Below are 27,936 nucleotides of genomic sequence, written 5' to 3'. Positions count from 1 at the left end.
CTCCCTAGTAGATCTACCTTGACTGTCCTCTTTGCATTGCGTCCCTGACCTCTCTCATGCTTATGTGTGTTTTCGGGCTTCACCAGTTTTCAGCGTCTCTTGAACTTCTTGGCCTTCTTTCCCATCAGAATACCAGCTCGGTGGCCGCAGGGGGTTGTGGGTAGTTATAGTCATCCACCCTTCATGCCTAGAACAACATTTCAGCATCGAAATACTAATACTGAATTAAGTGAACTTGAAAATAGAAATGCTTATTTCAAGCTAATGATTTACTACACATGCTGGCTACACTTATTAACCAATTAGTACAATGGCCAAGGACTTCCATTTTCTCAGTTTTTAGGTTTATTTTTGAATTTATGTATATGTATGTGTGTGAGTCTGCGTGAGTCATATACATGCAGGAAATCCTTGTGAGCTGGAGTCACAGGCAGTTGTGAGCTGCCATGTGGGTGCTGGGAATGGAACCCCAGCCCCTGCAAGAACAGTAAACACTCTGAACTGCGGAGCCATCTCTCCAGATGGCATTGTTACCTAGTTGAGTAAAGTGACCTTACTTGACTGTGTTGATTACTAGGCGGGTTTCCTTGCTGCATTTCACATGAAGTTGTCTGAGCTCTGGCTTCAGGCGGAGGTTTCTATGCTTCAGATGTCATCACTGTCCCTGCTGTCGTCCTCAGGTCCTTCTGGAAAGACTCCTAAGGCTTTGGTCTGCAATCTCACATTCTCTGATTAAAATCTGGCATGATTTTTACTATATCCTGCTTCTAAGTAATATTGGCTCTTTTCTCAGCATTTCTTTAGGGAGAACATTCCACAAACTCCTGTTTACTGTTTTCACTGGGTTAATTTTATACATTCCTTAACATACTATAACAGCAGCTAGGAAGATGGCTCAGTTGATAAAGTGCTTGATGCACAAACATGAGAGTGTAAATTCCGATTCCCAGGGCCCACACCCAAGGCCAGATGTGGTGGCACATCTGTAATCTCAACTCTGGGGGAGTAGGCAGAGATAGGTAGACTCCTAAAGCTCATTGGCCTGACGATATACCTTAATAGGTGACCTTCACGCTCAGCAAGACCCTGTCTTAAAAAATAAAGATGGAGAGATATTTAGGAAGCACACCTGACACAGAATTCTGGGCTCCACGTACATGTTTCCATACTTGTGCATGCTCCTTCATATGCAGATACATGTACTCACACTAAGAAGTACACATACCATACACATATGTATACATACATACACCATCACATAATGTGCTCACAGAACACATCATCAACATTCTATATTACATATTTACCCCTTTCACAATGATAATAATATGAGCCAACAAAAACAACACTTAATGTCATTTGTGGATATGTTAATTGTAACCTTTTTTTTTTAAATCATGAAGCATATAGCCATTTATTAGCTACAATAGCTATGTCACATATTTATATGGTATTTGTAATTTCAAAGTTTTCCACTAAGAATGATCACAATTAGTTAATCATAAAAATGCACCATAAGATACATAAAACATGGCTTATTATATTAATTTTGTAGATGACAGAGAAACAAACAAAAAAAGAGACAGTCTAGACACAAAATTTAGAAGCTGGTAGAGAGGCCTGGAAAGGCCTGTGCACCTTGAGTTCTAGTGGGTTAGCACTGTTTGAGCCAGTTAATGACCGTCTCTCTGCATTAAATTGTTATCTTTTTGTTGACCAACGTTAGTAGACTCTTCAAAAATAGACAAATGCTTACAATGAAACAAGTTTAGCGTCACACTTGCTGGTTTTATCTCTGAGGCATGATCTTGCTTTGCCCTATGGAGTGGCTTTGAGCCTTCAGTGCTGCTGTTTGAGCCTCTGGTCCAGCCAGAGTCCCAGGCCTGGGCTGCGGACCAGCTCTGGGCTGGCATCTGCTGGGGCTGCTACTCACTTCCCCAGGACTGCCTCCACTTCTCTTCATTCTTACTGTGCGCACGGCTCCCACACGGCATGTGAAACCACCGGCTGTAGGCCGTCTTTTCAGCGTCTCAGTAGTTCACCTCCATCTCTGGATGTGACTGTGCTTCAGAGCAGAAAGCTGGGAAGGGCACAGCAGGGCAGGAATAGCCTTGTAAGTACATGGGCACAGTAAGACAGCGTGTCACTCAGAGACTGGACAATGGATACCAGCAAGTGTAGACCATTATGGAAATTAGGCACAAAAGAGGGGCTAACATGTTCCACAAAGCAGACCAAAAAAAAGCCTCTCCAGAGCTTAGACCACAGTCTGACCCCAGGGAGCGAATGGAGTTAAAGGATAGATTCTAAGTTTCTAGGGTCTGCATGTGGAAGACTGCCAGCCTCTGAGAAGGAAGGGTCACAGTCTGAGATGGACCAGCCCATTTACACAGACTAAAGCAAAGTAGAACACAGGGTCTACCATCAAGGCAGACAGTCAAGTTCACAGCGCTGGAGAGATGCCTCAGGGGTTGAGTGTTCACACTGTTTTTTCGGATGACCAGAGTTGGTTCCCAGCACCCTTGGCAGGCTGCTCAGGACCGCCTGTAACTCTGGTACCTGCGGGTATCCTAGGCCTCTGGCCTTCATAGGCATGCACATGCACATTATATATATAAAAAAAAAAATCTTGAAAAGGTCAAGGTCAAACTAACAGCAGCAAGAGTAAATCATTTCATTCTTAGTCCCCAGAATTTGTACTGGAATCTCTCATAGGAGCTCAGAAATGGTTCCTCTAGAGGGGTCACATGAGACCTGCCTGGGGCGCACAGGACTGGAGACAGAGGGCCAGGTGTCTACATTCTCACAAGCATCTCAGATCACTTAGATTCGAGTGTTTGCAGACCACATTTGGGGAAAATTGCCCTAAATTGTCAGGAAGCACTTACTGTGGGATAGGAGACCTAGAGGCTGCTGCTGCTGGGGGAGGAAGAAAGCATTTAGAATGTTAAAGTCAGACTTTTCCGCTAAAAGAAACAGATCTCTTATGCGCAGAGTCCAGTTGTGTTTATCTGCGTGCAGGAAAGCAGTAAGCATGGACTGGTATGCGCTGGCCTGGGGTGCTATAAACCTGCTAGGTTTTTCTCCTCATGTCTCTTGCTTCCTGTGTTTATGACCCAAGAGCTTTTGTAATGTCTAACAAACACTTATACCTTTTGTGTAAAACTGTGAGGCAGGTTCTTTTTGTCCTAATCCAAAGTGTCCCTCATTTTTTCCCAGACTTTCCATTTGTCATCTGCATGATTAATTTTCCTTGTTTCCCTCCCTCTTTATAAATTGATTAGTTTGAGCAGGGCAGTCAGACTGCTGTCGTGCTAAGGGTTAACCAGAAGAGAATTACAAATGAACTATCTAGAAAGTTGATTATTAATCCAGCTAGAGAAGAAATATCCTTTTACTTAGCAAGAATGAGTATCCGAAGAGTGGATAATATTGTCCAAGCAGTGGGGTGGAATGGCGGAGCTTGGTAAGTAAAACAGAACTTGGCATTAACCTTTTATATCCATTGTCGAGGGGGTAGAATGTTGATGTCTGTGAATAATTACCTCTGATATAGATTCACAAGCTGCTGGAACTTTCTAAAAAGTTCCAACTGTTCTTGTCGATGAGCTAGATCCCTGTACACTGTCGGGAGAAGGTCACAGAAAGTGTTTGCATGAGCGGATAAATATATTTAATTTAAAAAACACATGATTAGATTGGTGATTAAGAACAAGGAAGTGGGCATGGAGGAATGATTAGCAAGACAGTCGAAGTCCAACCTCAAGTAACATAAACTGAAGAATCCGCAGTGACAAGCTTACTTTCTTTTCTCTCTCTCTCTCTCTCTCTCTCTCTCTCTCTCTCTCTCTCTCTCTCTCTGTGTGTGTGTGTGTGTGTGCCTTTTTCCCCCCACAAGAGCACACACTCTTTGGTATTAAGCATAATTTAAAGTATAACATTCACATAAAGATTCACTGAACTCTTTTCCAGACACGGAGGCAACAAAAACTGTCATAGGTTTTGATATCTCAGGGTCCCAGGATTCATTTCTTTGTCGTGTTTAATTTAAAGTTCTTTTCTAAAGACAGCTTTTATTGTATTTGTGAACTGGAAGGGAAGAGAAATGATAAGATCTGTGCTATTTGTACAATGAAAATTAAGTGAAAAGGTAAGGTTTTAATAATGTTCTTCCACCAAAGATTGTTACTATTGAAGAAAAAATTTTGATGTCAAGATTCAATTCCATAAGGTTGAAATTTTGCCTGATTTTACAGAAATAAGCCTTTATAATGTAAGTGGAGCATAATGAGTATTATCAAAATCTTGTGTAATAAATAATTTGAATATGATGCTATTATTCTTAGAAGTTAGTGATACTTTCCTCAAATTGCAGTTGTGTTGAACAAATGAACACCTTTGAAAAATTATGCTTTTTAATAATAAAATCACTTCAAATTAATATTTTATTAGTTGATGCTTACATTAGGGCTGATGTCTCCTTAAAAAACTGTGAATTTAAAGTTGGAAGCATATGCTACGTGTGTGTGTGTGTGTGTGTGTGTGTCTGTGAATGCATTTGGATGTCGATGAGAAGTGCGTGCTTAGAACTCTAGAGCACCATGGGGCTCATGTTTATTTCTCATGTCCTGGCCTATATTTAGGACTGGGAACAGCAGAGCATAATAAATGAAATAATAAGAATATTAGTTAAATTTATGTAGTTCTTAGCGCTAAGTGTGTGTCTTAGCTCATTTAATCCTTACATCAGCTCGGTGGTTCTTGGAAATCTGTGAGGATTAAGGTATACGGTAAAACAAAAGTTAGGCTAATTAAAGATTCTTTAGCACCTGATATTAAAAGTCTACAGAGTCAAGGTTCAAGAACTAGAGTGTATAAGAAGGAAAATACGTGAATTTGATATGCTTGTCTTAAACCTCAGAGACTTTGATGCAGGACCAGGGAAGAAGAGGAGTAGGGGACTAACCACCGAATTCTTTGCATTCCTTAAATCTGTAACAAACGTTACTGTGGAATTCAGTCATAGAAACGAGATCAATTATATAGCATGTTAAATGTGTATACATTTATAAGAAGTAAAATATCACCACAAAGTTGAAGTCTTTCTCAGTCTTGCCCCCTCCTCTCTTCATGCCTTTTTTTCAGTTGATGTCTCCTTTCTTTTGTTTTCTTCCTAAACTTGACTTAAATTTCATATTCACTGTGTAGTAGGAAGGTTCCCACTTACCAACCTTGGGATCTGTGGCTTCCCACAATATTTTGATTAAAATAAACAGAACAAACCAAGCAACAAGAACCGAGAGTCATGGCTCCCCCGCACAGAGCCTGATGCTCCACCCTGGCAACAGCTCTGGCTTTTGTCCTCATCCTTTCTGATCCAGCTGTGGTACCAGTTTTCCCTTATTTTCTTGTGTCCTCCAACTTACCTCCTGCCAGAGGTCTTCACAGAAGGCTGTCCTCTCCCCTGAGGTGCGGCTTCTTCAGGCTCTGACAGCATAACTCTGACTCTTTCCTCAAGTTTCTGTTTCAGGCAGGTCACAGTTTTCTTCAATTTAACCCATTAATTTTTTATTGACTCGTTTTTGTGGAAAGGCAGTAGATATGGGCCATTGTGTGCCACAGTGCACTTCTGAAGGTCAGAGGACACTTTTTAGAGTCCTATTCTTCCTGTGGGTTCTAGAAATGGCTCTAAAGTCGTGGGCATGTGAAGTAGTGTTCTTGGCTGCTGGTCCTCATCTCAAAGTAATCTCTTTAGAGAACCCTTTCCCTACCACCCCCTTTGATTTATCTCTTGGCAGATATTGCCATTTTAAATGATCTATTTATAGGTGTGATTTTCTTCTTAATATTGTTTCTTTACTTTGGAATAGCCTATTTTGTCACTGGAATTTTTTTCTCTCATGTGGCATACATGGCAATGCTCACTACAGGCATTCAGTAAGTATCTGCTACTACCAGGGAGAGGAAAGCAGTGAACAAGGAAGAAGAAAGGGTAGACTGATATGATGGATGGGGAGTTTCTGAGAATGAGGCCTGTAGTCTGCTGCTCTGCGTGGATGCGCCCTGTAGACACATTTCTGCATTTTGCTGTCGGCAAAGGATGAAGTGAGGAGGTGGTAGGGGCGCCTTTGAAATGAAGAGGATGTAGGGATGCCTTTGGTTCTGCCTGGCTTTAGAATTCTCAGCAGCTTTTGTACTGGCACAGGGACTCAGCCTCCACATTACAGGCTGATGGGGTGGCACAGCGACTATAATCCTGTTGTAGGCGTGCGCGATGCGACTCCTAAAACCTGGGGCAACTCAAGACTGAGGAAATAAAAAGCCTTGAGGCCACTTGTCGGAGCTTTAAAGCAGGTAACTAGAACAGCAATGTCCACGGTGGGATAGTTGTCACCGCAGTGTCCACGGTGGGACAGTTGTCACCACAGTGTCCACGGTGGGACAGTTGTCACCGCAGTGTCCACGGTGGGACAGTTGTCACCGCAGTGTCCACGGTGGGACAGTTGTCACCGCAGTGTCCACGGTGGGACAGTTGTCACCGCAGTGTCCACGGTGGGACAGTTGTCACCGCAGTGCCCACGGTGGGACAGTTGTCACCGCAGTGCCCACGGTGGGACAGTTGTCACTGCAGTGTCCACGGTGGGACAGTTGTCACCGCAGTACCCATGGTGGGACAATTGTCACTGCAGTGTCCACGGTGGGACAGTTGTCACCGCAGTACCCACGGTGGGACAGTTGTCCCCATTCTGCTACACAGCTTTGATTGTTTTTCAGGAGAATGGTAGGTTTTTTGTTATTTTTGTTTGAGAATAAAGAAAATGAAGTCAGTCTGAGACTTATCAAATGTCAGAATATACTTATTCTGTAATCTATGTAAACTTTTGCTGACATTTATAATTAAGGTCCAAGGCTATGAGATTGTACTCAAATATTTTTGCTGTTGGTAGTGGTACAGAAAAAGATAAAATGAAATTTATAAGGAGAATTAGTCCATGTTTTTAAGTAAAGTTTTTACATATTAGTTATACAGTTAAAAGATTTATTGAATTTACTATTTACTTATTTCCTATTATTTTACCTCTATTTTTCTTTTATTTAAAAAAGGCTTTTTAAGTATAATATATTCTGATTATGATTTCCCCTCTCCTAGCCCCTCTGATATCCTCTCCCTACTATTATTTATTTACTTATTTTGTGTGTGTGCTCAATGCCACAGCAAGCACTTGGAGGTCAAAAGATGACTTACGGGTGTTAGCTCTTGCCTTCCATCCTTTGGTTCTCTGACATCTTTCTTAGGTTGTTGGGCTTGGCAGCAAATACCTTTATCTACACAGCCATTTCACCAGCCGTCTTATACAATTATTGTGGGACCCCTGTGAAGGCTTTTGCTGTCATTGTTTCACAAGAGCTCAAGGAGAAGTCAAGACTAAACTTATTTTTAAAGGAATTCCTAGATATAGCTTCCTAGGCAAAATGAATAGTCCCTTACCCTCGACGCTCCCTGAAGGCCTAACTCAAAGAGTGTGTTCAGTGCTTTGGCAGATGGCCTCTATACATTGTCTTGACTTGAAATTTTCTCATTTTCTAAAAATGCCAAGTGGTTAGCAATTTCCAACAAGTGGAACCAAATTGTCTAGATGCTTGTAATCAATGAAGATACATCACTGAGCTTATTATATGTTAAGGATTATTGAATGAACTCTAATGGTCTTGGTCCTTGCCTGATGTCCTAGCACTCCAAAATAAGGCACAAGCATGATGGGAAACAAAGGAAACAGTGAAACCACATGATAGCACAAGATGCAGGCCTCTTGGGCGCATACTTAATTTTTCAGAGGAAGGTACCCATTTAGATTATTTTAAAGAGGAAGAGAGGGGTATTTGTGTTTATGTCTCTCTCTCCCTCTTTGTCTCTCTCTGTCTCCCCCCTGCCCCCGCCTCTCTCTCTCTCTCTCTCTCTCTCTCTCTCTCTCTCTCTCTCTCTCTCTCTCACACACACACACACACACACACATACACACACACACACACACACACACACACGCAGACAAGTGGCAAGTAGCAAGTGGCAAGTGGTGGGATTTTTTTTTTTTTAGATGAATTCCAGAAGGTATTTGTAATGATTACCTGAGAAAGCTGTTGTGAATTAAGAAGACCAGACTTCTGTGTTTCAGTCAGACAGAGGCTGGGGAGAAATGAGTCTGCATATGATTGTTTGGGGTAGGTGGCAGAAGCTTCCTGAGGTTAAAAGAACCTGACCTCATGCTAGCCCTCAAGAATAGAATTTAAGAGAATGTAAGAGCCTGTGTGGTACAGGCCTGGAACCCCAGCTACTTCAGAGGCTCCTGGGCTACTGAATGAGTTTAAGGCCCGCTTAGGTAAACTTAATGAGACTGATGCAAAATAAAAGTAGGAAAGAGGGCTGTGGATGGAGCAGACAGAGCTAGTATGAGTGAAGTCCATGTTCAGTACCTAGTCCACAGAGAGGGAAAGAGAATGCCGTACTGAGACAGCAAGGATGTGGCTAGGAGAAGTAGTTTATTTCACGGTGCGCCAGCGTGTGAGCTATGCCGTGCAGAAGGAGCGCCAGCGTGTGAGCTGTGCCCACGCTGTGTAGAAGGAGCGCCAGTGTGTGAGCTGTGCCCACGCCGTGCAGAAGGAGCGCCAGCGTGTGAGCTATGCCGTGTAGAAGGAGCGCCAGCGTGTGAGCTGTGCCCACGCCGTGTAGAAGGAGCGCCAGCGTGTGAGCTGTGCCCACGCCGTGCAGAAGGAGCGCCAGCGTGTGAGCTATGCCGTGTAGAAGGAGCGCCAGCGTGTGAGCTGTGCCCATGCCGTGTAGAAGGAGCGCCAGCGTGTGCAGAAGGAGGCTTGTTCTAGTTGCTGGAATAGACTAAGAAACAGTGGGACCCTTGCTGAGGTAGCGAAGGCTTTGCCACTAGGAGGAGATGATTAAAATGCTGAGCTCCATCAAGTGAGTTCAATGTTAATTCTTAGAAAAAGCTCTCTTCTTTGAGTCTCCGAGCTCCAAAGCGGGATGACTTGACCCGAGGGACCCACATTTATGGATTCCTCTAGTACGTGAGCTTCATGAAGCCCACGTTTGCTCTTTGGGTTGTTCAAACTAGGAATAAAAACGTGGCATGTATGTTTACATGTAGTTAATCAGGTGATATCTGCCATTAGCCCACGAAGGATTGTAGATTCTATCAACTGTCTACAAACCACAAAGTGTGGATTTCAGAGAAGTGTAGTTAGAAAAATGGAAGCAGGAGGGCAGGGATTTCAGGGCTGGGGCTGTAGCTCAGTGGGGTGTAACAAAGATGCCAGACCTGGAGCTCAGGCCTCTGCGCTGGGCAAAACAAACAGGAGCTGAGTTAGCAAGAGGAGATTAAGAAGCAGTTACTTATCCCTTTACAGGTCTCTATTTGTGTGTTAAGAAGAAGAAGAATCACATTTTTAAGTGCCTTACATTGTTCTGTTATTTCAGCTTTCCTTCACTGAGGACTATGGGGGATGGAGTTGCAGGAGGACTGGAAGAGAGAATGTTTGTGGTGTGTGTGTGTGTGTGTGTGTGTGTGTGTGTGTGTGTGTGTGTGTGTGTGTGTGTGTGATCTCTGGGATAGGGGAGGCTCCCAGGGAACCACCTCCTTTAGCCAGGTGTGACTTCCTGTGGAGGAAGAGGGACACCAACCCACCCATAAAACTTTCAATCCAAAATTTGTCTTGCATACAAGAAGTGTAGGGATAGAAATGGAGCAGAGGTGAGGGAATGGCCAACCAATGACTGGCCCAATTTGAGACACACATCATGGGAGCCCAGCACAACTGCCCTCTGAGAGGCCCCATGCAGCAGCTGATGGAAACAGATGCAGAGACCCACAGCCAAACAGTAGGCTAGAGCTCAGGAGGTTCTATGGAAGACTGGAAGGAAGGACTGAGGGAGCTGGAAGAGTCAAGGACACCACAAGAAGACTTACAGAGTCAACTAACCTGGGCCCACGGGGACTCACAGAGACCGAACCACCAACCAAAGAGCACGCGTGGGCTGGACCTCGACCTGCACCCCTCAACCCTGTGTAGCAGATGTGCAGCTTGGTCATCATGTTGGCCCCCTAACAATGGGGGCAGGGACTGTCTCTGACTCTTTTGCCTGCCCCTGGATCCCTTTCTCCTAGCTGGGGCGCATTGTCTGGCCTCACAGGGAGAGGATGTGCCTAGTCCTGCTATGACTTGAGGTGTGAGGGTGGGTTGGTACCCTTTGGGAGCCTCTCCTCCTCTGGGAAGGAGAGGGGAGGATTGGAGGAGGGGTGTGAGGGTAGGACTGGGAGGAGAAGAGGGAGAGGGGGATGGGATCAGGCTGTAAAGTGATTTAATTAATTAATTACAAACATTTTAAAATGAAACTAATTATAGCCTAGTGAGTTCTAACATAGACTAGAAAAATGACATTTCCCAAAGAATTATCAAACACTTCTCAAGTGAATAATTATTGAAAAAAAGGAAGAAAAAGTTATTTAATGTCTCTCTTCAGCATAAATTCTGTTTTCCCTTCCAAGATTAACTACTTTCTCATAACTGCTATTTTCAATTTGTTTCTTCCCTCCAGACCTCTTCCTATATAATGATATACAAATAAATACAATTATCTAGAAATAAGCAGTTTTATTTGTGGGATGGTAACAATCCTCCTGTTCACAGATATTGGTTTACTCTTTTCATATTCCTTTTTCATTTAAAGTTATGGCTTAGAGTATGGTGTTAGCTTATAGAGCTTATCTCTTATTCTTCTACCTGATATGTTATGCCATGAGTATACCACTGCTACCTAATAAACATCTGAGTTATTCAGCTTAAAGATCCCCAAATGAAATTTAAATATTTAAAAATTTGTAAATGATAAAGCATAAGTTATCTTTAAATATATATAAGTAAGGCATGGAGACATTGACTGGAAAGGATCCAGGCCACCCGCTGGGTAGATAAGGGACCCGGTGCCTGTGTACCCAGCAAACACCAGTCCTTCCCTGCCACATCTTTCTTTAAATCATTTACAGTGAAAAAATATGGGCATGCAACTGCCCACAGTCTTATTTTTTTATCTTCCCCAACACGTTATTGGTGTGGCTTATTGAATGTTATTTAAGGTGATGACTCAGGTGTCTTTTCCTCATGAACTCACTGATTGAGCATCAGTTTGCTGTTGTTCTATCTGAGGCATCAAGGAGACCATCAATCCTTTCTCTTTGTCTCTGTCTCTCATTTTGGGGATGAAACCCACATCTTCACACCAGGTGTATTTATTCTACTTATGAGCTACTTACACATAAACTAATAAATGTAGAGTAATGTGATAGAAGACATACTAAGTCAAGGATGGGAGTAACATAATTTGTCTGGGGTCATCAGGGAAGATTTTTACAGCGTAGGTGACTGACAATTGTAATAGAGATGAAGGATTCACTATCCTAGTGAATTCACTTAATTGAAAAGACAATAGAGTGGAAGGCAGGATATGTGGCATATGGGCTTGGAGATGTGAGTGAAGCAAGGTACTATAAAAGTAGCAACTCTTATTCTCCTGATTAACTGTCATCTTGAAGGCTTGCTCCAAGGCCTCTGCTAACCTAGGCCTAGTCCTGGAAGCTTCTAGCCTCCATACAATCTAATCTAGGCCTAGAGTGTTTTCAGCCTCTGAGACTAACTGCTGAATAAGCTCACCCTTACTACCTCTTTCTGAACTTTGGCTGTATGTTTCAACTCAGCTTTTCTGTCTCAAACTGACCAGAACTCAGAGATCTGCATGCCTCTGTATCCTGAGTGCTAGGAGCACCATGCCTGGACCTAAGCGTTTCTTTACCTGAAACTTGCTCTATACCAGGCTGACCTTAAACTCTGAGATCTTTTTACCACCCCTGTCTCCTGGGACTAAAGCATGTCTGTATTTCAGCCGGATCATACAGACCTAGAAGGTCTTTGGATGTGATCTCTTGCTAGAAAAGCCATGTTCTGAGTTGAAAGTCCTCTACAAGGTACCATTTAATTTCTTATTGAGAAGATCTAAGATGCCTTTATGGATAGAGTGGCTGGTAGTGAGAAAAGGCCACCTGAGCCCACTGAAAATTGATTAGGGGAGCTGGGAGATGGCTCAGGGCTCACTGGTAAAGAGTTTGCTGTGAAACAATGAAGACCAGAGTTCAGACACTGCATAGCCATGTAAATCCTAGGTGAAGAGAGTATCTGAAATCCCAGCAGAGCTGAGTGTTAGAGGAGGAGCTGGGTGTGAGGGAGGAGCTGGGTGTGAGGGAGGAGCTGGATGTGAGGGGAGGAGGGCAGAGATAGAAAGATTCCTTCTGACTGGCATTCAGTCTAGCAAAATTGGTAAGCTCCAGGTTCAATGAGAGGCCATGTCTCAGAAAAATAGAGTCATAGAGAAAAACTTCTAGCCTTCACATATATAGGCATAGACGTGCAACAGTAACTTACATATATGCATACCAAGTGAACATTGAAAATTGATTAAAAATACTAAAATTCCTTGGGAAAACACACACACACACACACACACACACACACACACTATTTAAAGGGGTTGGCAAGACATTTAAAGCAAGAGAAATCTTGAAAGACATTTAGAAGAACATAGGGAACTGAGCAAGGTTGTCCCTCCGAGGCTTCAGCAGGAGGCGAGCCTCCAGGCTGGGTTGTTGTGATAGAACCTGGAGAGAGTTTCTGAAGATATAACTCCAAAGCACAGACTTAAGAAAATCACTGAATTCCAAGCAACGTAAATACAAGGCAAAGCACATTTATGCACACCATAGGTGATAAAATAAGAATAAAAATTGTTTTTTTTCACAATGGTGTATAGTTGTAACAAGTTCAACTGGAAGGCAGAGGCAAGATCAGCAGCTCCCACCGTGTCATGGAGCTAGGTCCTAGGCGTATGAATAGCTTTAGAACAAAAAGTACACAGCTTATGAAGTAAATTAAGTGCATAATATATAGTTTACCAGAAGTGATAAAAGATAAATCAGAAAATCTAAATAGTGCTTTGTATATGAAAGAAATTTGAATATAAATTAAAATTTGGTGTTAAAGACATATTTGAATGTTAGTTCAAACTAAAAGATTCCACAAAGAAAACTCCAGGCCTGAATGGCTTCATTTGGTAAAGTATATCAAATATTTAAGAAAAAACCCATGAACCTTACAAAAAACATTGCAAAAAAGTAGAAAGAGGACACTTTAACTAATTTTGTGAGGCCACCTCTGATGGTTAGTGTCAGTAGGGGTGAAACTAGTGGAGCGCCAGTTAAATTTCTCAGTGTTTGATGCCATTGTCATGGGTGTCTTCAGGAACAGGGCCTTGCCGTCTTGTTGTGGAGTGGAGCCAGTGGCATCAGCACAGCCTGTAAGGTTGGTGGGGCCCATAGGATGCCGTTAGCCACCAGTTCTACAAGACATAACCTATTCCTGCTATTGGGAGCTCTGCTTGGCAGCAGATGATGTAATCTACTTGGGGAGTTGTCTCCCCCACTGTGCATCCATTTACCCTCTTTACATATGTGTATATTTTAGGCAGCTTCCAGAGTAGTAGGTTCCAATATGGCTTTTAAAAAGGTCTTTTGTGTTAGTCATCCCTCCCTGGGAGGATGGTTAATTTTGATTGCTGGTCAGCAAATCTGAATTAATAAACTCCAGGATCAAAAAGAGATCTTTCCTGAAATGTCAAGTTGGAGAGCAATTGTGCAAACTGTTGTATAGCAGTCATCTAGCCTGGCTCTCAGTCTTGACAGGGAAGAAACCTAGCACTTTAATTTTCTTTTTGTGGTGTTGAAGATTAAACCCAGAGCCCCACCCATGGTAGGCAAGCACTACCCCTGTGCACAACTCTAATATGTCCATTTTTTAAAAAGTAGCCCCATGCTTACGTTACCCATTAGCCAAGCAAATCAATTTTTGGAAATGAGAGAGAGGTTATCAATATTTTTTAAAGGTCTTCATTTTATTTCAAGATGCGTCTACATTTAACATCACTGAGTAGCGACGACCTAAGATGTGAAGGCGTTGTCTGATATGAGCTCAGGTGGCAAGAAGCAAGACCAGAAAGCGCCCAGGGACCACACATGGGACATAGGTCTACTGAGACGTCCGTGCACAGGGACGGAGAGACAGCAGTCCTGCTAAAGCGGGACACTGGCAGGCTGGGTGCTGCTTTGGGATCCCCCTCCCCCAAGAGCTCTCAACTTGGAATCAGGAAAGGAAACTTTCACTTTTATTTCTGACGTTGAGGAAGCAATTATTAAAGATGAATGGACTTAAAGAGTTCTTGAATTCTCAATATTATCCTACTTCCCAAGGTAAAGGCAAATCCACATACATTAGGACCAAATAAATAAATAAAAATAATAAGAAGTAAGAAAAGCACATCTCCCCTCAAGAGTCGCATGCATACCAATACATGCAATCTTCCTGTGAGCTTTGAATTCTGCTGATCAGGCTTTGAAGTGAGGCCCTGAGATGAGACTCACACTCAACGGTTTGAGCTGAAGAACAATGCGACTCCAGCTCCACGGAGCCTTGCTCACAGGGAGGCTGCCCGTGGCGACTCCAGCTCCACGGAGCCTTGCTCACAGGGAGGCTGCCCGTGGCAGGTGCGCTGCCCGTGGTGGTTGCACCGCTGCCAACATGACCCTCTCCTCTGAGTTCCAATGTGCATTAGCTGGTGGGAGAGGAAGTGAGAAAGGGAAAAAACTGCGAAAATTTAATTAAATAATGTTTTACATATTTTTCTCCTTTGGACTCAATTCAGTCACAAATGAAATAGCAGTTGCCTGGGATTTCTGCAGCATTAATTAATTCAAACAAGAAAAAAAATGAATCAGAACCAGAAACTTATTTATTATGCCTTTCTTTCCTTTAAGATCTCAAAACTCCCAGGGTCTCCTGTGATCACAGGAGTTTGCATTTCTAAGACTTGGGTATATCCAATTTAAAATGGATTAAAATATCCTCCCAGACATAATAGTAAAGGGAAGATATTTGTTTTCATTAATTTTTTCTTTACCATTATTTTAATAGAAACATTTTTTTTTCGTTTAAATGACAGAAATAAGACTTGAAAATAGTAATGCTGCCAAGGATGGAGCACCTTTGAAAATACCTTATAGATGGATTGGCATTCATCCTCTTTGCACTGTGAAATGTGGATGTACCTGGTTCAGATATGCTGTCTGTCACCTCTAGTCCCTGGCAGAGAGAGAGAGAGAGAAAAAAAAAAAAAAAAAAAAAAAAAAAAAGAACGAAGTGTCTTTCCATGCTAGCAGGGTCAGCCGAAGCACCATATCTGGGCATATCAAGTTTCAGGAAAAGCATAAAAGAGAGAATTGAGTATCAGTTGGAACAGGGCACACATAGCCTAAGTTCTCGTTCTGATTCCGCCAGAGATCAGGCTCACAATGGGCGTTTCCTTCAGCCATGTCCAGTCTGTGCTGGAATGTGCCCCGTGTCGCCTGATCTGTCCCACAGCCGTAACGTGATGGCAGTCGTATGCCGGGTCTCACAGTGTCCCAGGACTTTGTGTCTTTTTATTGTTTGGCTTTTCATTCTTAATGTATGATCTCTGATTAGTGAAGAGGTGGAACATGATTTGTACTTCCAGGAAGAGTCACTTTTTTTAGTGGAACCATCTTCTGGTGTGATCTCTCCTGGGCGGACAATTCCAAGAGGTAGCGCTGTGAGTCGGAAACAGGTGCTTTGCTATGGGCTCTTTTCTGAAGTGCAGTTTGATTTCTGATTTTCTCCTTTCTCTTCATCTGTGCAGTGTCAGTGATTGATGGCAATAGTGAGGTCTGCCAAAGCAGCATTATTACATATGGACGGTATAGTACATTTCATTTATGAAGATGCATCCTCAACTTTTCCCATTTTATCCTTGTGTTTTCTTCTTCCCCAGGATTGCTTAAGCTTTTTAAAAAACTGCCATAATCAGGGTGTGTCACAATTTTCTTATACAACGACAGAGGCATTCACTTATGGGCCATAATTTAAGCTCCATGCTCATTTTGACTGTTTTTTAAGCATTCTTTTCAAGTGAATTTGTTGAATAACATTTTTGTTGTTGTAGTATAACGAATTTCTTTTCTTTTTTTCATTTCTTTCTTTTTTAATGTCACTCACACTTTGATAAACCTTCGTTCTTCTAGGGGTAGTGCAGGTTATGTGAAAAGGACTCTAAAAGTGGCATGTGATTTCTCTGTCATACATACGTGGCCTTCTGGAGTTTCTAGGCTTCCTCTTTGAGAATCTGGTCTGTTTATTATAGTTTAACTATGCATGCTGATTTCCTAAACAGTAAATTAAAAAGTTAGTAGCTACAGACAGTTAATGACGGTGATTGCCATGATCTACAGCCCCAGTGTTAATGCGCCTCCTTGCTGGGTTAGGCGGCTCAGCGGACACAAGCTGTACAAGTGTGAGCACTTGAGTCCAAATCCTCGAGCCCATGATGGAAAGAGAACTCCTGGAAGCTGGTTCAGGCGTGTGCTGTGGTGCGTATGTGGGGGTGCACACTTGCACACACAATAATAGTAACACATAACACTTAAAAAGAAGCATCCCTGTTGCTGTTTTGTGTGATGTGTGTGTGCAGCTGATGTCATGTTATAGTTTCCTTTCTTGCTAGCGTGTCACAATGGCTCACAGTGGTCACCATTAGCATCCCCAAGCTGAAGGAGGTCGCGACTTCTTTCCTCTGTACTGAGTGGCCACAGCTGATGTGCCTTCTGAACTTTTGTAGCTGCATTTGAGCTTCCTATATTTACCTTTGTTTTCAGACTCAAAACTTTTTCTCTTCAATGATTATTTTGTCCTTTAGCAAGATCAGTTCTTCTATACTCTAGACTGCTACTTACATTTGACTGTGAACTGTAGATTGGATAAATAGGGAAAATAGTATTCTCCCATTGCCAAATAATGACATAGGTGTTTGTATAGAAATTTTACCATTTAATTTTCAATACTTAAAAATGTATTTATATTATTCTTAACTATGTGCATATGTTTGCACATGGATATGTGTATGTGAACGCAGGTGCCTACAGAGGCCAGAGCATCGATTCCCCGGCCTCGGATCTGGAGTTACAGACAAGTTGTTAGTCACCTGGCATGGATGCTGGGAATTGAACTATGATCTTCTGGAAAAACAAGTGTACTTTACTCCTGAGCCATCTCTGCAGCCCTATTTTTCCTAATTCTTAAACAATTACTTCTATTTTCTCCAAGTAACAAAGAACTAGAACTACTTACTAAGCATATGTCAGGCATTGTGCTGAAACACACACACACACGCACATGCACACCCCCCTACGCACACCCCCCCCACGCACGCACACCCCCCCACACGCGTGCACCCACACACCCACACACGCGCGCGTGCACACACACACGCACACATACACACACATACACACATACACATACACACACACGCACACACACGTGTGCGCGCGCACACACACATACACACATGCATGCACGCATGCACGGACACACATACACACACATACACACACATGCACAGACACACACACACATACACACACACGCACACATACACACACATACATACACATACACACACATACACACACACACATACACACACACACACACACACGCGCGCGCGCGCGCGCGTTGTGCTCATCCCTGCAACAGTCCAGCAAGGTGGACCATTTGTATATTATACAAATAAAAATTCAGAGACTCAGAGAAGTTGAATAACCTGACTGTATTTCTGGTAAATGTTGGAAGCAGAATTTGAACCCAGGTTTGGTTCTTAAGTGATTAGAAAGAACAGTGACATCTGAGTAGAGTGGATCCTGAACTGAGAGGACTCTCCTGTAAGCAGGGACATAAGCTCTAACATGGGCCCTTGTGCTTTTCTGGGGGAGAGTGTATCTGCATCTGTTCTAATTTTCACCATCAGTACAGTGTACAATTTACAGTACACGGTGCACAGCTGGTATACTGCGAAGGGGTAAAAGTGTGAAAGGGTCTGGAGAGTTTGGTATTCAGGACAAACAGATCCCCAAAGGACTGTCAAAGCCCTCAGGCAGGAAGGGGATGCACTTTCTTCCTGTGCAGTGGGATGCTTTGTAGGACTTCCCGAGCCCCAGAATCCCTCCTGCACCCTTTGCTGTATTTATTTGATCAGGGCATACGTTTAATGATTTGTGAAGAAGCAGATAATCTCCAATAGTGTAGCACTAACCTCAACTACCACACTACTCAGCAAAGCAGGCGTTAACCTCTCTGTATGCACCCCAATGGATGGGGCTCAGAGCATGCTCTTTACCGTTTATCTTTCCAGGTTCAAATCCTTCCTCACTGTGGGTGTACACGCAGGTAAGTTCATGCATCCTCCTGGTTTCTCTTAGGAATGACTAATACGGATAGTGGCCACACACCTGCTCAGAGGACCTACTCCTACAGGAGTTGTTTTCAGAACCAAAGAAGTTAATGTATGTAAAAGAATTACCATAAAACTTGTATTAGAATTCTAATTTGAATTTTAAACCATTTTTTGAAAACCCAGTGTTTCTGAAACTATTAACAACAGGCTCTGAAAAGCAGAAGTCTTCACTGATCAACATATTTCATTTTTAAAATCTCATAAATAACTAATGTCATCGCTCATTATTTCTGTTTTTCCTTTTCTGAAAGTCTAATCTCAAGTTGAGAGTGACATCACAGTGACCTCTCTAATTGCCTTTTAGGTCTATTTCTTGGACCTAAACACAGAGCAATCTCAAGTTGTAAGGTTTTGTTTATAGTGGACCCAAGCTCCAGGTGAAAGGTCATAAGCAGCATCTCTTCACCTTGGGATACTAGCCTACAGGGCATGAGCACCTCCAGTGCTGTTTCAAAGTCTGAGTTCCCATTGGGCAAATCGGGTAACAGCGCAGCCCTGCTCAGCAGCTGACTAGAGTGTTGAACCAACATCCCTTGTTCATCTGCTGCTTTACTGTTGGAAGAAAGTGGCAAAGGGCACTGAACTGCTCCCTCCTCCGTGCTGTGCATGTGCAAAACAAAGATAAAAGCTCTGTTTCCTTCGTGGAAGGGTGTGGAGGTAGACAGTAATTTCAAATAGAAATAATGAGGCTTTCAATTGCAGTTGAGGCTTCCAATGAGGACACTGTGGCCACTAGAGGAAGAAGGAAAGAAGTTCATTCCTGAAAGAGAGGTATTGGAGTCGGCATTGGGACTGTGTTGTACGTGTTGTATATACAGGGGCCTGGGATGCTGCTGCTAATAGTGACGTGACCAACAGATGCTGTCTGCATGTTTTGATGATGGCTTGGACAGGAGCAGCCTGAGGTATCCAGGACACCTGCAATTAGCAGAGTAAAAAATCTAATGTTTTGATAGACAAAGGTTTTTGCTTCTTGGGTCTGTTGCTTCTCTGTTATACCAATTAACTGTGTGAGAGTTGGCTTATTATCATGGTGGTTTATCATCTTTGGCGAACAACACTGACTTAGAGGAAATGTTACTAGGCTCTGATGAACATGAACAGTGCCATTTATTACCTGAGCCATTCCCCTCCCCCGCCATGAACCAGTGATCATTCTTACTGTCACCTTTGGGTGGTGTTTAAACATTTATTTTTAGGAGTTTGGCATAGTGTGTATATGCCTGTGAGTGTACCTGTTTGCACCTGTGTGGACCTGTGTGTGTGTGTTTGGACTGGGGAGGGGTGGAGAGAAAGTGACATTTTAAGGGGATAGAAAGTCAGTGAGTGATATTTGATGCAGAAGACTGGAAATTTGAACTGAAAAGTAAAAGGTTTTTAAATATTTTCTCCCTGAGTTAGAAAGAAGAAACGGACTGTGTGATACATATTTCCACAAATATAATGTGGAAATTATAAGAGCAAGCAAACTTTCTAGAAATGGGAGAAAAAAAGATATGACTGAAAAAATGAGGCAGGAAGAAAACACTTTTGAACATAATTTAAAGCATAGTGTCCAGCTGAAGTAAGTTTTTAACAGAACAGGCCGGGCCACTTATAGATTACAGCACTTTTAATTTTGTCAGTGTTACAAAGTGTTGATGCTGATAAAGAATTTGTTGATGCCCTATCAGTTTCTCCACGTGGAGAAGTGCTCCCGGGTGATTAGCCAGGCTGAGGGCTGGCAGCCAGAAGACAGAAAGTGGGTCCCTGGCTTTCCACAACAGAAGGAAGATGCCATTGCTGCACCTTCATGTTGTAGGAGAAATCCTGATGACCAAGGGCAGAAGCTCTGCTCCCTTTATTTCTTTCAAAGAGCCTTTTGTGGTTTTGCCATCATGAATATCTCACATACGGTTGATTAAATTAACACTACTTTCAAAGACATTCCAGTGTCTAAAGTAGCCTTGCTACATACAAATTTGTACAATAACTTAAAAGCTGAACCATCTAATGTGTTACTTTCTCCTTCAAGCCAAGGATCCAACACCCAGAGGGCCTCCCTGGTGCGCAGGAAGGCATGCTTAGGGGTCAGGCCAGGACTTTCCAAAGCAACCTCCCTGCCAAACGACGGGCCTTGGCTTAAGTTTGCTTTTTGTCTCCATGCACAGTGACCTTCTGTGAGCACGGTCTGCCGTCTATTGCACCATCATCTTTCTTGTCTTTCTGCCTTGTCCGCAGGCAGTTGACATAGGTGAAGGTGATTGGCCTGAGTGACTTCAGGCTTCACTCACAGCTTGTTGGGGTTTAATATGTAAGCAGCTGCGTGCTGCACTTTAAGTGCAGTTTTAAAAAAAAATATCCAAGAGCATGCGTGCATGTGTGCGCCCTTGCGTGCGTGTGTGTGCGTGTGTGCGCGCGCGCGCGCGCGCGCGCGCGCGTGTGTGTGTGTGTGTCATTACCATACAAACATTTGCATGCACACTGTTCCCTGGGTTCTCCTTCCCCAACAGAACACATTTCCGAGCTTTGCTTTGCTTAGAAGAGCTGTCATTTTGTGGTGTCAATTTGGTAATGTCAGTATATTATTTAATTTTTGTTAGTAAGCATAATTATGGGCTTTCAAAAGCTAGTTGGTAGAATAGATTTGGAGAAAAAGATAAAATACAGTTCTTTTCATTGATTTTTTTTCAATTTTAAAATGTTCCATGAGTATTAGAGAAAAATCAGAAAATAGAAAAAGGAAACTAAAAATAAGGAAACTCCTAGAGTGATATTGAGAAATAGGGCAGTGTTTAATAGAATATGTTTTAGAAGATGTTTTACTTAGATGTTCATATTTATAGAAGAAAATGAAATACCATTGAATATTGCTATTTTTAAGTTTCTTTAATTAAAAAAAAACCCCATTGTTATATCCAGTTACTGTGAAGGAATTAGAAAATGTAGTAACAATGAAGACAATTTTGCAATCTCATGTTAACTCTGAGATGTTAATGGTCATCGTGCTTTATTTCCTCCCCTTGCAGTTTTTAAATGAATGCTTTCTTTTATAAGCTACCTTGGCTAGGGCAACTTATCTTTTAGTTTTCTGAGACACGCTTTGTGTGTGTGTGTGTGTGTGTGTGTGTGTGTGTGTGTGTGTGTGTGTGTGTGTATGTAGCCCTGGCTATCCCAAGACTCAGAGATCTGCCTGCTTCTGTTTCCTAAATACTGGGATTAAAGCTGTGTGTGCCACCGCACCCATCTCCCCTTGCCAAATTTACATTACAAAACTCATATAACTTTATCCTTAGGCCACATGACTGCATTGACTTTATTTCATAATCAGCCAAGCCACAGTTCTTTGTAGTTACATTACTTTCTGGTTTATTTGTTTATTTGTGAATAAAACTGTATCCACAAGCCCGCTGTCATGTCCGCGGCAGAGAACTGTGGCAGCAGCACTGATCCCCTCTAGGTGCGAGCTACTTTTTGAACATTAGCATCTCATTAGCATTTCCTCACATATAACTAAATGCTCTTCCTCACAAATGTTTTCTTTTTAAAGCAAGTTTTTAATCTATGTAAAAGTAACAGGTACTGCCTATGAGAAGTTCAAGGAAAGCAACCTACTTCTTCTGTTCCATTATAATCAACTTTAGGCATATGCATTTTGATTTGTAAGATTTTCTACCTGCCTGTCAGCCTGTCAACCCTATCTGTCTATCTTCTGTTTATTGATCACCTATCAATTATTTACTTGATTTATTTATTTATTTTTACTTGATTGTTTTACATGATTTCAATATTGTGGACATTGCACAGGTTGGCTGACAGCTATCGTTAAGGTTACTTCCAATGTTCTGTTGTTATTGGCAACATCTTGTTAAGCCTGACCACAGCTCGATCTTTGCACACACCTGCACTTATTTCTAAGGTTGAATTTCTCAGAAATGCATTGCTGGCTGATCCTCTTTCAAGAGGTTTGATACATATTGCCAAAATGCCCTCCAGAAAGGCTCAGTCAGTTCCCTCTTAGCCCTAGCATGTGAGACCCACCAGACTTGTGCCCGCACACGGCCGGTGTCTTCCACCACTGTCAGTGTAACATGGAAAAACTGACAGCTTGCTTTTAGAATAATTTACATTTATTTGAGTAGTAGTTAAATGGAATACTTCTTCATTTTCTACACTGTCTTTTAAAAACATTTTTGCTCATACCTATATGTCATCAGATTTGTTGCAAGGATCAAGTGAAGAAGTGTATATAAACACATGAGTATAAATATTTTTGGATAGTTGAACACAAAGAAATGCGTGTTATGCAAATGGATATTAGCCATTGCTTTTAAAAATAGGTATTTATTTATATGTTAAAAATCTTAACCCTTTGTCATCAATGGTACAGATGTTTCTGCTTTCATGTTTTTCTTTTGGAGGAAGGATCGCACTGTGTTCTTAGATGGCCTGCATTCCCTGGGCTCAGGGATGCTCTCATCTCAGCCTTCTGAGTATCTGGACTAAAGTGAATACATCCATGCTAAGCTAGAACTAATTGCTCCAACCATATTACTCCTGTAATCCTTTAAAAAAAAACCCAGAGTCTCTTCATTTAGGCCTAGCTGTCTTGAAACTCACTATGTAGACCAGGTTGTCTTTGAACTCACAGAGATCCTCCTGAGTGCTGGGATTAAAAGCATATACCACCATGGCTAGCAAAATCTTTCAATGTTACAGTTGTTATAAAGTTCTTTGAGACATTTGGATCTACTTCTCCTTTGTTTAATCTGCCTGTTCTTCTGACAAACTTTAACTCATGAGATTTTATATTTTTTGAACTGAATTACCATTACTCATAGATTTTCAGTACAGGAGACTCAGCTCAGCTCTTCACATGTACTGGGAGACCACTAACCACTGGGCTGCATTCCTGTATCTGCATGAACTCAGGTCATTTTACCAAATCTCCTCTTCTGGTTCCCTTAAAAAAAATCTGCTTAGATTTGCAATTTTAATAGAATTATATAAAATTTGTAAAGCAAGCTGGGATGGTAATCTTTTTAATTTAAATGAAAACAAATTCTTGGAAATCTCAGATCTAGTTGACTCCTGTAGGAAGTGGCGAAGGGTGTCTTGAGTGTATGAGTTCTAGGCTAGCCTAGATTTTGATACAGACTAGGAAACTGACTCCCGGTGATGTGCGGAGTCACACGCTTAGCGATGGTCTGAGGCGGAGGGCCTCTGGTCGGCTTATTCACTGTTCCCCATCAGCCGCTGTGCAGCTCTCTGATGAGTTTAGAATTGATGTGTAGTGAAAAAGGAACATTTTTACTTTTGTAGTGTACTAATAGTTTCTAAGTATGGAGGAGACAGGCAGCATGTCAAAATTGCCGTGCAGAGTGGAACCCTCATTCTCCAGCTGCAGGGGTGAGACAACCAGTGGAGCTGGGGGGTCGTGTACTTGGGTGGAGTCACACATGTACTGCAGCAGATAAGGACAATAATAAAGGACACCAACAATTATTACTTTAGGACCAGGTTTTCTAGGACCAATTTTTCCCTATCATAATTATTTCATACTTAGGCGGATGCTTGCAGCCTTCTGATAACAAATGTTGCTTGCTTATGTAGTTTCTCTCCCCACTCCATTGCATCATCTTCCCCCAAATAGTCCTGCCTTCTGCTTTCCTGGCACACCTGTTCCCAGGCGTCCTTTCCCTTTTTTGGAGTTCTGTCTCCCTCTCATAGAGCTCTTTCTACTTTCATAAGTTTTGGCGAAAACAGAGTTAAGTTCTGCGTGTGTGGGGAGCCAGAGTGTTCGCTGGTGTGAGCCAGCAAAGTTTGAAGAGTTTTTAAGAAGTGTTTGTTACTAGTAATTTTCTTTTTCACATAAATTTGAGGTCTCTTTTCCAAAAATGTTGATAGAACTTTCTCGATGAAAGCTAATGACAGCAGTACTTGTTTGAAGTTCCAGGGTATGTTTTCAAGCTTTACTCTTAAAAATCTCATGTTAGTCACAATGTTGCCCTGACTGACTTTTATCCTATAATCTTTTTTTTTTCCCCTTAAAATTAATGTAGCGCAGGCTGTCTTGAATGTGTGATCTTTCTGACTCATCTTCTCAGGTCCTAGGACTGTAAAAGTGTTCTCCCATGCCGCATCCATCCTATATATTTGGCCATGGTAGTCTCCTTTTCTAAAACCAGTGACACACGAGTGGCAAACTGCAGTCATTACAAAAATAGAGAGCAGATAGAAGTATGGAGAAAGAGAAAGAGGAAGGTAAAGTAGGAGAGACAGCCACACAGATGGCCGGCCCTGGAAGGGTTGACCCCAAACACAATTTTATTTTGCTGTTTCTTGGATTTCAAGGTTGAATAATTCTTTTGTCATATTATTTTTTGTATTATATACGTATCTCCCTATTTGTCATTGAAATTGAAATCCAAAAGATTGATTTATTTTTATTACATGTGCATGAATGTTTGGCTGCAGGTATGTGTGTGGATCATGCACATGCAATGCCTGGGGATTCCAGGAGAGGGTGTTCAACCCCCTGAGACTGTAGTTACAGGCTGTTGTGAGCCACCATGTAGGTGCTGGGACCTGAACCCAGGTTCTCTGTAGAAGCAGCCAGTTGTCTGAATGGCTGAGCTGTTTTCGCTCTAGAGTCCTACATTAAACTGTGTAAAGTATTTAAATCGTGACACATTTAAGCAGAGGATGAGAAATGAATAAAAGTGCTGGGTATGAAAAAATATAATGGCATTAATACTGAATTATAATTTTTCTGTTATAAAATGTATTCCATGTGTTATTTGAAGTACCATATATTGTATTGCTGTAAAGTTAATTTTTAAAATGAATTTGACATGCATAGTCACAATTTTATTTGACAAACCACTAAAACTGAAAAAGTTTTATAAAGGAGAGCTGCAGACATGGGAAAAGGTAACAGTGTAAATCAGAGTTCCTGTTGTCAGAGGTAAAGATGCTAATGAACTGACAAGTCAGGTTGAGTCCCTCACGATGCTGCGTCTGAATAGTTTTCCTACGTTCTTGGTAGACTTTTGTGGGGTTTCAACGTTTCCTAAGTCTTAGGTCTTAGAGGTGTGCATAGCAGTCTTAAGACATGGACGGATGGAAGGCCCACGACGAGCTCAGAGGAAAAGAGCTGGCTTTCTGTGGCTTAAGCTGGTGTGACACATTGTAATGCTGTGAGAGGGCTTGGGAACAGATGCTGGGGAGCTGATGGAGTTAACATGGATCAGAGACTGTATTTACATTAGTCAAGATAAGCCCCTCCCCTCCCCTCCCCTTCCTTCCCCTCCCCCTCTCTCCTCCCCTCTCCTCCCCTCTCCTCCCCGCCCTTCTGCCATCGACCCTCCCCTCCCCCTCCTCTCCCTCTTCTTTCTTTCTTTCTTTCTTTCTTTCTTTCTTTCTTTCTTTCCTTTCCCTTCTTAACCCTTCTTCAGTTTCCTTTTATTTTCCTCCCCTTTCACCTCTTCTACATTCCTTCTACCTCTCCTTACCTTTTACTTTTCTCCTTTTTCTTTCCCTTCCCGTTTCCATTTCCCCTTCCTGCTTTAAAGCACAATTATTATATTATAATACCTAAGATGTTATATATTTTGAAGTGTTTGTGTGTATGTGTGTGTGCGTGTGTGTGCGTGTGTACATGTGTTTGTGCATGCATGCATATGTAGAAATCAGACAATAACTTGCAGGAGTTATTAGTTTTCTCTTTCCACCATATGCTCTCCAGGGATAGGACCCAGGCTGTCAGGATGGGAGAAGTGCTTTTAGCTGCTGAGCCATCTTTCTGTACGTGTGCATTTGTTTACTATATTTTTATATACTTTTGGGTTTGAAAATTTTAGGATTAAGCACATTTAAACCACAAACTTCAAACTCTTGAGATAAAAATTGGTTAGTTACTGAATGGGATTGTGCCTCTGGAAATGGTAGAAATCCACCAATTAAAGATGCAGAGACAAATAATTCCTTGTAAGCGTCACTATTCTCTAGCAGGAAGAGAAGTTTACAGATGACGAGACTTCCCTAAGTGGGATTCTTATTTGGGAGTGAGAGAAGAACACAGAGGAGGAAGTTAGACCCATGGGATAAGGGCGGTGCCTGAGAGGGAGAGTGCCCCATCCCTGCATTGGACACGTGGTGTATGGAAGTGAGCATCCTGACTTGTCCTTGGTGGCTGCTGCTGAATGTTGGACCAAACCTCAGATGTTCGGCGTCATTACTAATGTTTTGTGGTGAGACTGTATCTTCGTGTACTAGTGCTTGTTGAAGCCACATGGGCCGTCCCACTGCTGTGGACAGCATTCTGTACACTGTCATCCTGCCCCCACCCCATCTTCCACTGTGAACTAAATTTGTGAAGAGTTTTGAGAAAGCATTTGTGTCGTATATAACCGCATGGCAAATTTCAAACATCATTCACATTACTAGTGTGATTTTTTACAGCATCAAGTGAAGTATACAAATGAAATATCTTCAAAGTGATGGGTTAGGGCTTAGAGTAAGGGAATGGTAGAATCTGAAGTATTCTCTTTAGGTGTTAGGAAGGTGACACGTTAGTTATGACTAATCTAAGCTGAACAATCCTCCCCCACTTTTAAATTCTCATTTCTAAGACAGCTGAGGAGCACCCAACTCTTCAGTCATTGCCCTCTGCACTTGAGAGTGCAAGCCCAGCCCCTTGTGACCAGGGCTCACTCTGCTTCCTTGGAGTCAGCCACTGTGTCTATGCCGGGCTTGTCTTAGGCTCATCTTTCAGTGATCTTCGGAGTCTTTCCAACCAACTTGACTCGTAACTGTCAGCCCGGTCTCTGCTAATGCGTCCTTCTTTATAGTGCTGCTGAGTCTGATTGGTCGGTTCCTCAATTGAAAAGCCTGCCATCTGACTTCCTGTTCTCTTTGCTTCTGTCTTTCCATGCTACTCATTTGCCATTATCCCTTCTCTCCTTGGACACACACTGTTATACACCTTCTAAAAAGTCTTTAATATGCTTTGGTGTAGTTTAGTATCCCACATGATAGAGTTAGATAAGGGGACTGGACTTATAAACTTACTTTTTAAAAAAGTCCTGTGTTATTTATTATGGTCATTTTCAGTTATCTGGCATTTGCAATCTGTAACCTTTACTAGATATAGCCTGGAGGCTGGGGCATAGATCTGTGGGCAAAATGCTTGCCAGGTAAGCATGAGAACCTAATTAATCTTCAGAACCCATGCTAAGAAAACAACAACCAAACAACACAAAGCCAGGCATGGTGGCACCTGCTTCCAATCCCAGGTTAGCTCTCTGGAATAGACAGCCTACCTGGCAAGTTCTAGGGCAGTCAGAAAGCCTACTTTAAAAAGCAGAGGTCAGGACAATGACACAGATCAGTGTTACCAAGCCTGACGACTTGAGCTTGATCCCGGGGCTCCACACAGTTGAGAGAGAGAATCCACACTGGCAGTGTCCCTCATCACCAAGTTT

The 27,936-nt window shown here is 42.3% G+C and overlaps 1 protein-coding gene across 11 annotated transcripts in view; it reads left to right on the top strand.

Annotated features, from left to right (window-relative positions):
• SOX6 (SRY-box transcription factor 6) overlaps positions 1-27,936 on the top strand; it is a 602,500-nt gene that overhangs the window by 224,035 nt on the left and 350,529 nt on the right. Inside the window, exon 1 of one of the 11 annotated variants that reach the window (XM_084771672.1) lies at positions 3,373-3,466. The exons of the other annotated variants lie outside the window; for them this stretch is intronic. The gene's annotated coding sequence lies outside the window, so the exon portion shown is untranslated. Of the gene's footprint in view, positions 1-3,372; positions 3,467-27,936 lie in introns of those variants that run through there. 11 annotated transcript variants of the gene reach the window in all.

Source organism: Acomys minous (genome assembly GCF_964271855.1).
Source record: "Acomys minous genome assembly, chromosome: 2".
In the NCBI taxonomy this organism is placed as follows: domain Eukaryota; kingdom Metazoa; phylum Chordata; class Mammalia; order Rodentia; family Muridae; genus Acomys; species Acomys minous.
This window is presented reverse-complemented; position numbering and strand designations above follow the sequence as displayed.